This window comes from Macaca thibetana, chromosome 12, assembly GCF_024542745.1.
Source record: "Macaca thibetana thibetana isolate TM-01 chromosome 12, ASM2454274v1, whole genome shotgun sequence".
Classification (NCBI taxonomy): Eukaryota; Metazoa; Chordata; class Mammalia; order Primates; family Cercopithecidae; genus Macaca; species Macaca thibetana.
The window spans coordinates 81,559,673-81,576,123 of NC_065589.1; positions in this window are offsets into that span (position 1 = coordinate 81,559,673).

Here is a 16,451-nt window from a genome sequence, read left to right on the forward strand (position 1 = left end):
AGCTGAACCTGGGGCGCCTCTGCCAGGAGCAGCTCCCAAAGCTGTTTCTAAGTCTCTGACTACAGGCGCAAGGCCATTGGGCTGGCCAAGGGCTTGTCTGCAGGGGGTGAAGCACCACAGGGCTCTTCATCAGACCCTGGGTATGGGTACATAACTGTCCTGCCAGTTAGGACCATGTCAACTACTCAAAGGTTTGAGGGCCTCTCCTACCTGGGGGAGGCATGCAACAGCTTGGGCAGCTGTAGAGTGGGTTCATCTTGGGTGGGACTGCCAGGCTTTTCCTTCAGCTGGAAGTGAAGGCAGTGGGAGTTAGTTTCCCTGCTGTGCAGGATAAGCCAGTCTAGGTCCATGCTCCCCACTGCTGGGGTTGCAGTGTTCAGCCACCAATGTGGGTTTGGTGGAATGAAGATGTAGCCACAGTGCTGGAGAAGTGCAGTGGCTACTAACCCTCGAAGAGGGCACACTCCAGAGGTTGCTCTGATCTCAAGATAATCCCATGCCTGTACCAAGCTGCCAAGTATCTTGGCTTACAGCAGGTAAGTGGAGGGTGGGGAGTGCCCACCTTGTGCTGCTAATCAGGGCAATACGGCTATGTAAATTCCCAGCAGCTCTCCAAACTGGACTCAGGGTTTGCGAGGACTGTGGGGTTCTCCTGTAGTAAGAATTGTAGGTGTTTGTGATGGAAATTGGGGCTTATCTTCTGCTTACCTTTTCCCTGAAATGGGAAGTCTCTCCTGACTCCAGGCAGATTCAATCCAAGCAGGAAAGATGGGGCTGCCGAGGCCAGCTGCCTCCACTCTGCCCTCTTGGACTCCTAATCACCACAGGTGTTATCTCTACTCCCCAACTGCACTTCAGCACTCTCCCTTTGAAGCTTCAATCAAATTTTATCTGTTTATTCATTGTCTTGGTCCTTTTTTGTTGGCGAAACAACAAGCATCAGGTGTCTGTAATCAGCCATCTTGCTCCAAGTCTCTTCAACAATACTTTTCAAGAATGGAGTGTGAACCCTAAGTACAACACTTCCTGTATCGAAGACTTTTATATGAAGCAGTGTCACAACAGAAAGAATATGTGGTCTGGAACTAAAAGGTAGAAGCAGGAGTGGCCTCACTGTTACTACCAATGACCTATTGGAGGACTTCATTTCTCATCATTGCAGCTCTGGGCTGGGTAAAGCTAGGGGTCCTGCTCCCTAAAGTGGGTACACTTTCACCAGGGAACATGTTAAGAGTCAAGATGTTATTCATATACAAAGACAAGAGGCAGACATCACAAAATATTAAAAAACACAGAGATTACAAAACCATAACTCCTTCTTGCCAATGAATCAGACAATTAAAAGATGAATCAAACTAAAAAATTCAGGAATAAAGAAGCCATAGTGAAAAAATAATAAGATTGATGGTAAACAGTAAATTCACATATACTACAAATAAAGAACAATGAAACAACTGCAAGAATTACAGTAATAAATAGACTGTGAATATCATAAACATAGACAATAAAACAATGTAACTTATACAAGTTGAAGGGTGTTAAGCCAGGAGGATGTATAAGAGTGCTAATATTCTTATTTTCCATACCAGCGTATCAAGCAATACTGTCTGAAATTGAACATTCATTAAATAAAACATCATGCTTCAACTTCTTGGGTTTTTTAATAATACTATTTAACCATAAAAAGAATTTCAAAATAAATAAATAATTTGGTGAATAGGCTTAAAGGTCAACATTGCTTTATTAACTGCAGTCTCTTTTCCATCTATGAAATTTACATAAAATTAAATTTATTATTTTATTTAAAATAGAATAATATGATCCACTTTTAAAAAATTATTTTTATATCTTCCAACCTAAACTATTTTTAATGTCACATTTCTGCCTATACACACATGCATGCACACACACACACACACACACACACACATATATATAGATATAGACACAGTCATCCCTTGGTGTCCACAGGCTATTGGTTCCAGGACCCCCAAGCATTCTAAAATCTGCTGATGGTAAAATCCCGCAGTAGGCCCTACAGAATTTGAAATAGGAAAAGGGGATTCTCTGTGTCCACAGGTTCCACATCCCACAAATACGGTATTTTTGATCTGCACTTGGCTGAACACACAAATGCAGAACACAGGATATGAAGGGCCAACTTTACACATTAGCATTAAAAGATATACGGAATATTTACCTAATGTTAGTAATGGTAATTTCTGAATAGTGGAACTTAGACTATTTTCTTTAATTTTTGTACCTTTCTACATTTTTTGAATTATTTACAGTGAATATATATAATTTTTCAAAAGCAATAATGAAAGAAAACACAGACAAGAGATTTCAAATATTTTATGCTATGCTAAAACTATAGATTTTTTATAAATCTGTGAAGACCAAAGGTCTTGAACTTTTTTTTTTTTTTTTTTTTTTGAGACGGAGCTTCACTCTTGTTGCCCAGGCTGCAGTGCAATGGCACGATCTCGGCTCACTGCAACCTTCACCTTCCAGGTTCAAGCCATTCTCCTGCCTCAGCCTCCCAAGTAGCTGGGATTACAGACGTAAGCCTCACGCCTAGCTAATTTTTATATTTTTAGTAGAGACGGGGTTTTGCCATGTTGGCCAGGCTTGTCTCAAACTCCTGAACTCAGGTTATCCACCAGCCTCGGCCTCCCAAAGTGCTGGGATTACAGGTGTGAGCCACTGTCCCCAGCCAGGTCTTGAACTATTTTAAGGTGGAACTGAAAGTTGTAAGAATAGGTGAGCTCTTCCAAGATTACAAAAGGAAAGAAGATAACTAAATACATAATTTTTTATTCCTGCAGAACAGGTACAAAGAGATAGAAATCCATGAAGAAAATTCAGAAGTCATAGTAGTGAGAAGATACACTATCTTGACAGTCAAGAAGGAAACAGTGGTCAATATTGCCAAATGGTACAGACAGGTCATGAAAGATTAGCTGAAAATCATAAGCAAGAATTTACTAATGGTCATGATAAGAATGCTCTCAATAGCATGACTGAGGTGACAGCCACATTGTAGTGGTTCATGAGTGAATAACTGATGTGGAAGCATATACCACTCATTTGATAAGAAATTTCCTCCTTATCAAATTAATAGTATATGCTGATTAAGAGAGAATTTTTTCAATTATTTTCTTTTATTTTATTTTAAGTTCCAGGGTGTATGTGCAGAATGTGCAGGATTGTTACATAGGTAAACGTGTGCCACGGTGGTTTGCTGCACCTATCAACCTATCACCTAAGTATTAAGCCTAGCATGCATTAGTTATTTTTCCCGACACTCTCCCTCTGCCAGCAACCCCTACCGACAGGACCCAGTCTGTGTTGCTCCCCGCCCAGTGTTCCTGTTGTTCTCATTGTTCAGCTCCCACTTAAGAGTGAGAATAGGCAATGTTTGATTTTCTGTTCCTGTGTTAGTTTGCTGAGGATGATGGCTTCCAGCTCCATCCATATCCCTGCAAAGGATATGATCTCATTCCTTTTTATGGCTGCACAGTGTTCCATGGTGTGTATGTACCACATTTTCTTTATCCAGTCTATCACTGATGGGCATTTGGGTTGATTCCATGTCTTTGCTATTGTGAATAGTGCTGCAATTAACATACGCATGCATGTATCTTTACAATATAATAATTTATGTTCCTTTAGGTAAAAAATGAAGAAACAACAGATGCTGGTGAGGCTGCGGAGAGATAGGAACAATTTTACTCTGTTGGTGGGAATGTAAATGAGTTCGTTCCCATTGGGATTGCTGGATCAAATGGTATTTCTGGTTCTAGGTCTTTGAGGAATTACCACACTGTCTTCCACAGTGGTTGAACTAATTTGCATTCCCACCAACAGTGTGAAACTGTTCCTATCTCTCCGCAGCCTTGCCAACATCTGCTGTTTCTTGACTTTTTAATAATCACCATTCTGACTGACATGAGATGGTATCTCATTGTGGTTTTAATTTACATTTCTCTAATGATCAGTGATGCTGAAATTTTTTTCTTATGTTTGTTGGCCTCATAAATGTCTTCTTTTGAGAAGTGTCTGTTCATGTCCTTTGCCCACTTTTTAATGGGGTTATTTGTTTTGTTCTTGTAAATTTATGTTCCTTGTAGACTCTCAAAGTTAGACTTTTGTCAGATGGATAGGTTGCAAAAATTTTCTTCCATTCTGTAGGTTGTCTGTTGACTCTAGTGATAGTTTATTTTGTTGTGCAGAAGCTCTTTAGTTTAATTAGATCCCATCTGTCAATTTTTGCTTTTGTTGCAATTGTTTTTGATGTTTTCGTCATAAAATCTTTGCCCATGCCTATGTCCTGAAAGGTATTGCCTGGGTTTTCTTCTAGGGTTTTTATGGCTTTGGGTTGTACATTTCAGTCTTTAATCAATCATGAGTTAACTTTTGTATAACACGTAAGGAAGGGGTTCAGTTTCAATTTTCTGCATATGGCTAGGCTGTTCTTCCAGCACCATTTATTAAATAGGGAATCCTTTCTCCACTGCTTACTTTTGTCAGTTTGTCAAAGATCAGATGGTCATAGGTGTGTGCTTTTATTTCTGAGTTCTCTATTCTGTTCCATTGGTCTATGTGTCTGTTTTTGTACTCATACCATGCTGTTTTGGTTACTGTAGCCTTGTAGTATAGTTTGAAGTAAGGTAGTGTGATGCCTCCAGCTTTGTTCTTTTTGCTTAGTCTGGGCTACACGGGCAATTTTTTTTTTTGTTCCATATAAAATTTCAAGTAGATTTTTCTAATTCTGTGAAGAATGTCCATGGTAGTTTGATGGGAATAGCATTGAACCTATAAATTACTTTGGGCAGTATGGACATTTTCATGATATTGATTCTTCCTATGCATGACCCTGGAATGTTTTTCCATTTGTTTGAGCAGTAGTTTGCAGTTCTCCTTGAAGAGGTCCTTCACTTCCCTTGTTAGCTGTATTCCTAGGTATTTTATTCTCTTTGTAGCAACTGTGATTGGAAGTTCATTCATGATTTGGCTCTCTGCTTGTCTGTTCTTGGTATAGAGGAATGCTTGTGATTTTTGCACGTTGATTTTGTATCCTGAGACTTTGTTGACAGTTGCTTATTTATTTGTTTGGTTTTTTTAGAGACAGGATCTCAGTCTGTCACCCCAGCTGGAGTGAAGTGGCATGATCAAAGTTCACTGCAGCCTCAGACTCTTAGGCTCAAGTGATCCTCCCATCTGGGCCTCTGAAGTAGCTGGGACTAGAGGTGCACACCACCATGCTCGGCTAATATTTTTTACATTTTGTAAAAAAAAAAAAAAATCCTCTCACATTAGCTTCCCAAAATGCTGGGATTTACAGGCATGAGCCACTGCACACAGCCCCCAGTTATTTTGTAAGATGATAAAGACTTAAGAATGTGCATACAATGAAAGAAAAATGCCTATAGAAAAGAAAATACTGAAGGTAAAGAATAGAAGATGATGAATTAGGATCTCAGTAAGAAGGTAAGAAGCATGGATTCAAAGCACGGAGGGAAAAAATGAACAGCTTTTTGAGATAAAATGAAAGACACTAAAAATAAATCCAAAAGGAATTAAGTTCCACGGAGAAGTATAGGAAGTTGGCAGAAACAGTATGTTCACTGATTACCTCACCTATAACAATTGAGATTCAAAGGATAACTTTTTAGGATAACACATCACAATTTAAACATAAGCATATTTGGCCAGGCGCATGCCTGTAATGCCAGCACTTTGGGAGGCTGAGGCAGGTGGATCACTTGAGTCCAGGAGCTGGAGACCAACCTAGGCAACATGGCAAAACCCCGTCTCTACAAAAAAATACAACAATTAGCCAGGCATGGTGGTGCACAACTGTAGTCCCAGCTACTCAGGAGTCTGAGATGGGACACTCACCTCAGCCTGGGGAGTCATGGCTGCATAGAGCCAAGATTGTGCCACTGCACTCCAGCCTGGGCAATGGAAGTCAGACTGTATCTAAAAAAAAAAAAAAAAAAGAGAGAGAGAGAGAGAGAGAGAGAACGAAAAGGAAAGGAAAGGAAAATAAAAAGGAAAGAATCCAACAACCATTTTTTATTTAAAACAAAAATAAACGGAATAAAATAGAAATAGAAAGATACTTCTTTAATACAGTAAAATGGGTCATTGTCATCACTGTTGTTTAACATGGACTGAAAGTGCTAGCCAATACAATCACAAAAATGCAGGTAATTAAATATTTGGAAAACCCAAAAGAATTAACTGCAAAACTACCAAAAATAGCAAAATAATTCAATACATTAGTATAATGCAAAATCATTATCTATAAATCACTATGGTTTATATATAAAAACAACTGGTAGAAAATATAAATTGTGGGAGGGTTTCATTTTCAATACCCTTTCCCAAAATATGCGTAATAAACTTGACAAGAAGTGGTCGAGACCAATAAAAAGAAAACTTGAACACACTACTCAAAGACACCAAAGAACACTTGATGTCAAATGCTAAAACAAACTGTGTTCTTGTATGGGAGGAATCAACTCAAATCTCCTTCAATAGAGGACTCAATTTTTTAATATTATGGTATGTGCATGCAATGGCTTGTTATTTAAAGGAAAAAGAGTGAGAAAATTTGCACGTTCCTCTAATATGTAAGTTTTAAAAAATAGCAAGGTGGAAAGAAGTGAATATGGTATGATACTTTTGTGTTTTTTTAAAGGTGTCATATGCACCTACTATGTAACCATGAAAATTAAAAATAAATAAATTTAAAATAAGTATATAAAATAAATGAATAAATAAACTGGGTAAACAAAACTATATGTATATATTTGCTTAAATTTGCATAAAAGTGACTGGAAGGATTATAAAAATCAATAAGTAGTTAACTATGGTGGGGAAAGCACTGGGCAGGTGGGATGTGAGGAAATTTTGCACTCAGTACTATTTTAGCCATGTAACCACATTATCTATACAAAATACAATTTTAACATAAATTTTTTTCCACATCCATTTTTATCAAAAGAAAAAATCTCATGAAACTTTCCTCTTTCAGTTGCTTTGGAGTATGTTTCTCAATCACCTTTTTAAAAAATATACCAAATAGTAGCAATACTCAGTAGCAACTTTCAAAGCTAGGCATTGTATTCTATGGCAGGGGTCCCCAACTCCTGGGCCATGGACTAGTACTGGTCCATGGCCTTTTAGGAACCGAGCCACACAGCAGGAGGTTAGCAGCAGGCAGGTGAGCAAGCATTACCAGTTGAGCTCCGCCTCCTGTCAGATCATCAATGTCATTAGATTCTCATAAGAGTGTAAGCCCTATTGTAAACTGCACATGTGAGGGGTCTAGGTTGCATATTCCCTATGAAAACCTAATGATCTAAATCTGATGATCTAAATCTGATGATCTGAGGTGAAACAGTTTCATTCTGAAACCATCACCCCCTCAACCTCTACCCCACCACTCCCATCTATGGAAAAACTATCTTCCATGAAACTGGACCCTCCTGATACCAAAAAAGCTTGGGAACTGCTGTTCTATGGGACCTTTACTGATTTTTTTTGATGGCTAAGGAGGCATCAATTATCCCTGTCTTGAATTTTTCTAGGCTAATATTATTATGGTTTTGATAAATGAGACATAAATGTTCCTCTGTCTGTATATTAGAGCAAATTCATGAACTTTCTTTTTTTTTTGAGACAGAGTCTTGCTCTGTCGCCCAGGCTGGAGTGCAGTGGCATGATCTTGGCTCACTGCAAGCTCTGCCTCCCGGGTTCACGCCATTCACCTGCCTCAGCCTCCCAAGTAGCTGGAACTCCAGGTGCCCACCACCATGCCCAGCTAATTGTTTGTATTTTTAGTAGAGACGGGGTTTCATCGTGATAGCCAGGATGGTCTCAATCTCCTGACTTCATGGTCCACCCACCTCAGCCTCCCAAAGTGCTGGGATTCAGGCGTGAGCCACTGCGCCCAGCCTCATGATCATTTTTTAAAGTTCATAAACATTTTTAAAATGGACTCTTGGCCATGCCAATGGATGCCCCCACAACTTGCTTTGCACCAGTGGTGGCCTTCTAGTCAGGCCTGTGTCTACTTCAGAAAACTTAATTTACAATAGGCTATTAATCCTACACCCAATTCAACTCTCTGTTAAAGCAATTCAACTGTCTGTTATTTAATTGGCAACACTGACTGGCAGCACTCCAGGTAGTTGTCAGTAAATACAATCTTGAACTCATACTGTCCGATATAGATCAAAATCTTGGCTGAGATAAATAATACTTAGAAAGGGTTATTTGAAGGATAGAGTGGACACTTGCTGTTTTTGGCAGCTAAACATCTAAATATCCTTCCTGTATTGGGAGAATCCCAAGATATGGGGAAGCAGGACCTTGCTTCCCTCTGCAAACACCAAAGAACAAATATTCCCTCTCCCCATTCCCTAGAAGCTAGAGGTATACATGTGATCAAGGCTTGATAGGTTGGATGGAGGCTTAATCAACTAGGACTCTGTTGTTTTGTTTTGTTTCTTTTTGGCTCCTGGCAGGAAACATAGTTGGGGCTTTGTATCATGATTTTCTTTAGTAGTGGCAACAGAAGGAAGAATCAACAGAATGGGAGTAAGTTTATCTGCAACAGTACAATAAATGTCCTTTGTAGATTATTTTTATGATAGGATCTTTTCTCTGCCTTTCCTCCCTTGATTCCCGCCCATTTTTCAAGGTTTGTTCTCCAAACTTTTTATGAACTATTCTGTGTGATATCTTTCAAAAAAAAATCTCTTTTTGCTTCTAATTTAGACAGTTGGTTTTATTTTGTTTGCAATTGAGAATACTGAGTGTTTAAGATATTTTTTCATGGATTAAATTAGGTAAATTAACTACCCTAATCATATAATGCAGACCTCCTAAAATTGTCTTTAGTCAGGTAAACTTTCACGTGATACCACGATGGTATGTTGTGATACAACTCTAACATTCTCATTATTTTTTTTATATTTTCAAAACAACATGTTATTCTCTCTATGTGAACTTTGGGACCAATCTTTGTCTAGGCATAGTACCATGAAGACTTGGATTTCCATAAGGAATTGGTTGGCTTTACATTTTATATGTAAATATATATGTATTATTAACGATAGCACATTTCTATTATGTTTAATACTAATATTTGTGGTTGTTATTTTTTTCCAGAAACCCATATGTTGAAATAAAGAAGACAATCCCTACTCCCCTTGCTATTTTTGGCAGCACAGCTTCCAAATACCCTTCCTATATGGGGGAAATCCCAAGATTGCATTGTTTTTTATTTGTGATTGTGGAGCTATATACAGTGAAATGACAAACTGTAGGAACGTTGAGAATACTGACCAGAGAGTAATTGAATTTATGTACCCTGGTGTCTATGCTGGATAATAATACAACTAGAAGGGTGCTGATACTTTGAAAGGAGATAGAGCTTCAAGGACTCAAAGTATCAACATGTACCCAAAAAAAAAGTATAATGTGTATAGATGTGTAAGAACTAGTCTAATTTTTTTAAGTTAGTAAAAAATAAAATTTGAAGATTAAAATTTCAAATCTGGGCAGTTCAAATCTCAGGTATGGCCAAAGGAAATGTTTTTTTGTCTGGAGGGCAGATGAACATCACTGAAGTTGAGAATGTTTGAATGGGTCTTTGAAACTGTAGTTTCCAGGATCACAAGAATTGGAATACAGAGAAGACTCTGAGCCCAGTGACAAAATCATGAGTTGTGTGTGAGGAGGAAAATCAGGACTGTAAGAAGAACCATTTTCTCTTTCTCTTCAGTGTTCCTGCCTTGGCCCATGAAATGAAGCCCCTAGCCTCTCAGAAGTATTGGGGAATAAGATTCTGTCATTTCACCACCTCTCCTTAATGATTTTCTGGAAATATGATAGAAGACTTATACCCTATGGTACCTACTTCTCTTCTGAATATGATTAATGTACTGCACGTACATAGCACAGAAACTATTTGGCTCTCTACTTCAGAATAACCTGCCCAGTGGGTGTTCTTTTCTCTGATCCTCCCTCATCACTGATCAGCCTGTTGAGCCATGCCCTGCCACTCTTGAAGCGAAAGTCCTGCCCAACTGAATCTAAAAGTATCAATAAGAAAGAATATCCTGGAAGGACAAGAGTGGAGAAAAGTATACCAGGCAGAAGATATTGTGGTTACAAAAGTACAAAAGGATAAGAAAATGGGTTGTATGTGGAATCCCAATTAGAATATCTTAACACAGGATGCATTTAAAAAGATGGCAAGAGATGTCAGTGGAATGATAGGGACATTATCTACCATGCTAAAAATGTTGGACTTTATTTTGACAGAACAAAAGTCTTACAGATTTTTAGCTGACACATCAACAACCCATAGGAGGAAACCATTTTCCTTCCTTCTATTCAGGAGTTTGCTACTAATACTCCAGGTACCTCCAAAAGCTGTATACCCTGAGAGTGAATATAAGTAAGATTTTTAAAAACTAACAGTGTGCTTAATGTAATCCAAACAACTCAAGAAAAAGATCAAGAAGCCACTAATGAAAGAGAAATGCTAAAAACAAACAAAAAAAAAGGATAAACAACTAAAAAACTTTAACACAAAGATAAAAAGAATACATGAGATTCAACTATAACAGAAAAATAACTTTTTAGAATTAAGTATGATTTTCTGATTCCAAAATTCCATAGCTGAATTGAAAAGAAGTATTATCACTGCTGAAAATCAAATAAGAAGCGTAAGTGGAAGAAACAGCTCAAAACACAAAGCAAAACTACAAAGAGATGGAATTCTGCTTCTATCCACAAAAATGTAACTGCTCTGGGACTTATCTTTCTGCTATAAACAACTGTAAGAAAGGACAAAATATGTAAAACAGCTAATTTCAAATAGACAACAGGCAGTGCAGGACCATGATCCCTAAGAGAAGGGAAACAAACAAGAAAATCCCTACAGGAATGCCTGTGGTGCAAGGAGTAGAACCAAAACAGAGTCCATCAGTGCCACTGAGTTGGAGGCAGAAATTGGAATTCAAGTAAACTAAGAAGAATAGAAGTTATGGGGTAATACCACATAGGAGGAAGCTGCACAAAGAGCTCTAAAAACTTATATAAGGTCTTTGAGTTTCTGGCTGAATACTAATTTGTGTGCCCAGAGTGTGAAATTCCACAATGCCAGGTAAAAAGCTGCCAAGAAAAGAACAATTTCCAGGAAACTGCACACTGAATAATTTCCAAGTTCACTTAGGAGTGGGAACTTTTCAAGTTCCCACCAACCAGATTGAAGAGATCTTGCTGAAAATATGAGGTAGTCAGTAGAGATGCTGGATGGGTATTCTTTAGTACTAAGGCTAAATAAACTAGCCCTAGAGTAAAGGCTACTCAATAGTAACCCTATAATGATTTAAAAACAAGTCCTCTAACATCAAGCTACTACCCAAAACATCTAACTGCCTTCTGGAACAAAGTCCAACACACACACACACACACACACACACACACACACACACACACAAAGACCTATCACTTAAAACATAAAATTCACAATGTCAGACAGTCAATTAAAAATTACTAGAGTTCTGGTACTGTTATGGCAAGATTAGCTTCCCAAAGCTTATCTCTCCCACTGATTACAATTTTTTAAAACTAGGCAAAATACCAAAAAAAAAAAAAAAAAGGCAAAAATCTGTTAACCATGATAAGTGAACAAAAGTAATTAGGTTGTCATTAGGGCAATGCAAATCAAAACCACAGTGAGATTTTACCTCACACTCATTAGGATGACTATTACAAAAAAAAATAGAAAACAGAAAATAACAAGTGTTTGTGAGGCCATGAAGAAACTGGAATTCTTGTGCACTGTTGTGAAAATGAAAAATGGTGGTAGCTGCTATAGAAAATAGTATAGTGGCTCCTCAAAAATTTTAAAATAGAATTAACATATGATCCAGCAATTTCCACTTCTGGCTATATATCCAAAATAATTAAAAGCAGGATCTTGAAGAGACATTTGCACACCCACGTTCAAAGAAGCACTATTCACAATATCCAAGATGTAGAAGTAATCCAAGTGTCTATCAACTGACGAATGAATAAACAAAATGTGGCACATACATCACATATATATACAAAGGAATATTATTCAGCTTTAAAAAAGGCATGAAATTCTGACACATGGTACAACATGGATGAATGTTGAAGACATTCATCTAAGTCAAATAATCCAGTCACAAAATAAGACAAATACTGTATGATTTCACTTCTATGAGGTAGCTAGAGCAGTCAAATTCATAGCAAAAGCAGAATGGTGGTTGCCAAGGGGTTGGGGAGGGAAAAATGGAAAATTGTTGCTTAATGGGTATAGAATTGTGCAAGATGAAAAGGCTCTGGTGTTGGGCAGGCGTGGTGATTCACGCCTGTAGTCCCAGCACTTTGGGAGGCCGAGGTGGGTGGATCACCTGAGGTCAGGAGCTTGAGACCAGCCTAACCAACAAGGTGAAACCCCGTCTCTGCTAACAATACAAAAAATTAGCAGGACATGGTGGTGGGCACCTGTAATCCCAGATACTCGGGAAGCTGAGGCAGGAGAATCACTTGAACCCGGGAGGCAGAGGTTGCAGTGAGGTGAGATCACGCCATTGCACTCCAGCCTGGGCAACAAGAGTGAAACTCTATCTGAAAAAAAAAAAAAAAAAAAAAAAAAAGAAAGAAAAAGAAAAGGCTCTGGTGTCTGTCTGGTGATAGGTTGCACAAGAATGTGAGCATACTTAATACCACTGAACTGTATGTTTCGAAGTGGTTAAAATGATAAATTTTATGTAATACATATTTTACCACAATTAAAAATTTTCTACTGTTAAATAATTTTTTAGAAAATGACTGATTATAAAAAGTGATTCAAACTGGGACAAGCAACCTGCAAGAGGGTAAGCTTCCTACTTACAATTCCAAAATAAATCCTATCTTTCTGACCAGAAATACAAGGAACAGAAATCCCTCTAGGCCAGAAACTGTGAGGAGATTTCAGATAAGATAGAGCTGGATAAAGGGATTCTCACATTCTGTATACAAACCCACAAAATCATGGGCTCGCTTTTGAGGATGTGTGTGTATGGAAGAGAACCAAAGGTAGTGTAGCAAAGGCTTTAGAAACTGTTCTAAGCTTTAAATATCACCCATAATGGTTCATATGCAAGACAGACTAAATCAACACATCAAGACCTTTGAAAATTGAACTTGGATTGGAACTATGGTCCACAGAAGTTGTACAGGGCTGCACATATAGGAGAACAATAATTGAATTACCTAAATTTCTCATCAGAAACCACAAAAGTCAGGAGACAGTAGAATCATGTATTTAAAGTGATGAAACAAAATTACTGTTAACTCAAAATTCTATAGCCAGCAAAAATACCCTTCAGGACTGAAGGTCAAGTAAAGACATTCTGAGATGAAGGAAAAGTTCTTCTGACTGAAGGGAAATGATTCCAGCAGGAAATCTGAATTTCAGGAATAAGGGATAAATAATAAAATGATAAATATCTGGGAAAATCTAAAAGACATGTACATTTTGCATGAAATGGTACAATACTAAATAGACTATAAAATATTATATATGTATACTGTGATCCAAAGAAGCACTAAAATATTAACAAAACAAATATAATGAAAAAGTCAACAGATGAATTAAAATAAAAAACTAAAAAATATTTAAATAATTGAAAAGATGATAGGGAAAGGGAACAGAGGAACAAAAAAGAGGAAGCAAACTGAAAACACATAATAAAATGGTAAGCCTAAATCCAAAAATACCAATAGTTTCATTAAATATAAATAATAGAAACATCATTTAAAAGATGCAGATCATCATATTATACTGAAAAAAACAAGACCCAGCTATATGCTATTGAAAATAAATCCACTTTAAATGTAGATAGATTAAAAGTAAAATGGCAGAAAAAGATGTACAGTGCTAACACTAATGAAAAAATAGAGTGGCCATTTAAAATCATACAAAGTAGACTTCAAAAGAAGAAATATTAGCAAGAACAAATAGCGTCAAATATAATGTTAAAAGCATCAATTCATCAAGGCATAACAATCCTAAATGTGTATGTACCAACAACAGAACTTCAAGATATATGAAGCAAAAACTGACAGAACTCAAAAGAAAAATAAACAAATCCAAAATCATAGAAAAAGTAGACAGAAAATAACAGTTAGAAGACCTGAGCAACATTATCAACTAACTTACCCTAACTGAAATTCACAAAACTCTACTCAACAAACGCAGACACACATTCCTTTCAAAAGTGTAAATGGAACATTTGCCAATATAGATCATATTCTGAATCAGAAAACAAACCCTCTTCAAAAAAATTTAAATAATTAGAATCATACAAAATATGATCTCTAACCATAACAGTATTAACCTAGAGGTCAATAGTGAAAGACAAATAGGAAATTCCTAAATATTTGCAAATTAAAAAACACACCCCAAATTATTATGTAAAAAAAGAAGCCACAAGGGAAATTATAAAATATTTTGAATTGAATAAAGTGAAACATGTCAACATATCAAAATTTGCGGATGCAGCTAAGAAGTACTTGGAGACAAATTTAAATGTCCTAAATCAATGACATTAGTATACACACTAAGAACTATAAATCAAAGAAGAGCAAATAAAACCCAACAAATCAGAAGAAAATAAATTAGGCCTTCAAATAAGAAAATGTGACTCATAACTAGAGAAAAATAATACAGACACAGAAATAACAGAGGTAATTGAATTGTAGACATGAATGTTAAAACAGCTATTATAACTTGCTCAAATATTTAAAGAAAAACATCGGCCGGGCGGGGTGGCTCACGCCTGTAATCCCTGCACTTTGGGAGGCTGAGGTGGGTGGATCACGAGGTCAGGAGATCCAGACCATCCTGCCTAACACGGTGAAACCCTGTCTCTACTGAAAATACAAAAAATTAGCCGGGCATGGTGGCAGGCGCCTGTAGTCCTAGCTAGTCAGGAGGCTGAGGCAAGAGAATGGCGGGAACCCGGGAGACAGAGCTTGCAATGAGCCAAGATCACACCACTGCACTCCAGCCTAGGCGACAGAGCACAACTCAAAGACAGAAGAGAGAGAGAGAGAGAGAGAGAGAGAGAGAGAGAAGAAGAAAGACATCAATATCATGAGAAGAGAAAAAAAAAAGAAGTAAAAAAGAACAAAATATAATTTTTAGGGATTAAAAATATATTATTAAAAATAATGAATTCACTGGAAAGGATTAATAGCAGATCAGATAATGGGAAAATAAATGACCAATAAACTTGAAGATATATGGACAGAAATTATCCAGAAATGAAGCTCATAAAGAAAAAAGATTGTAAAATAATGCAATAACCTGTGAGACAATGTCAAGCAGTATGTCAATGTCTAAAACATACGTAATTAAAGTCCAAGGAAGAGAGACGTAAAGAAAAATAAATTAAGGGGACAAGTGCAGTGCCTCATGCCTATAATCCCAACACTTTGGGAAGCTGAGGGAGGAGGATCACTTGAGTCCAGAAGACTGAGACCAGCCTGGGAAATATGGCAAGACCTCATCTCCACAAAAAATGAAAAAATTAGCTGGGCGTAGTGATGCATGCCAGTGGTCCCAGCTACATAGAAGGTTGAGGGAGAAGATCACTTGAGCCCAGAAGTTCAAGGTTGCAATGAGCTAGGATCATGCCACTCCACTCCAGCCTCCCAGCCTGAGCAACAGAAAAGACTCTGGCAAAATAAATACATAAATAAATAAATAAATATTAAATTAAGGAAATACGGCCAAAATGTTTCTTAATTATGAAAAATATAAACTCATTGAGACCCCAGAAGCTTAGTGAACCCTAAGCAGAAGAAACACAAAGAAAACCACTGAGTACATCATGATCAAATTGTTGAAAACCAGTGATAAAGAGAGAAAAAAACCCTTAAGCCAGGTGCAGTGGTTCATGCCTGTAATCCCAGCACTTTGGGAGGCTGAGGAGGGAGGATGGCTTGAGCACAGGAGTTCAAGACAAGCTGGGCAATACAGTAAGACCTCATCTCTACAAAAAAATAAACAAAAACTAACACGCATGGTGACACATGTCTATGATCCCAGCTACTTGGAAGGTCGAGGTGGGAGGATTGCTTAAGCCCAGGAGATTGAGGCTGCAGTGAGCTGAGACTGCACAACTGCACTCCAGCCTAGGCAACAGGGTGAGACCCTACCTCAAAAAAATTAATTAATTAATAATATTAATAATAATAAAAGCTTAAAAGCATCCATAAAAAAAATACATTGCTTACAGAGATACCAAGATAAGGAAAAGAGACCTCTTGTCAGAAACTTTGGCTAAAAAACAATGGAATTATATTTTGTATGTGCTTTTTTAAAAGGGTCAACCAAGAAC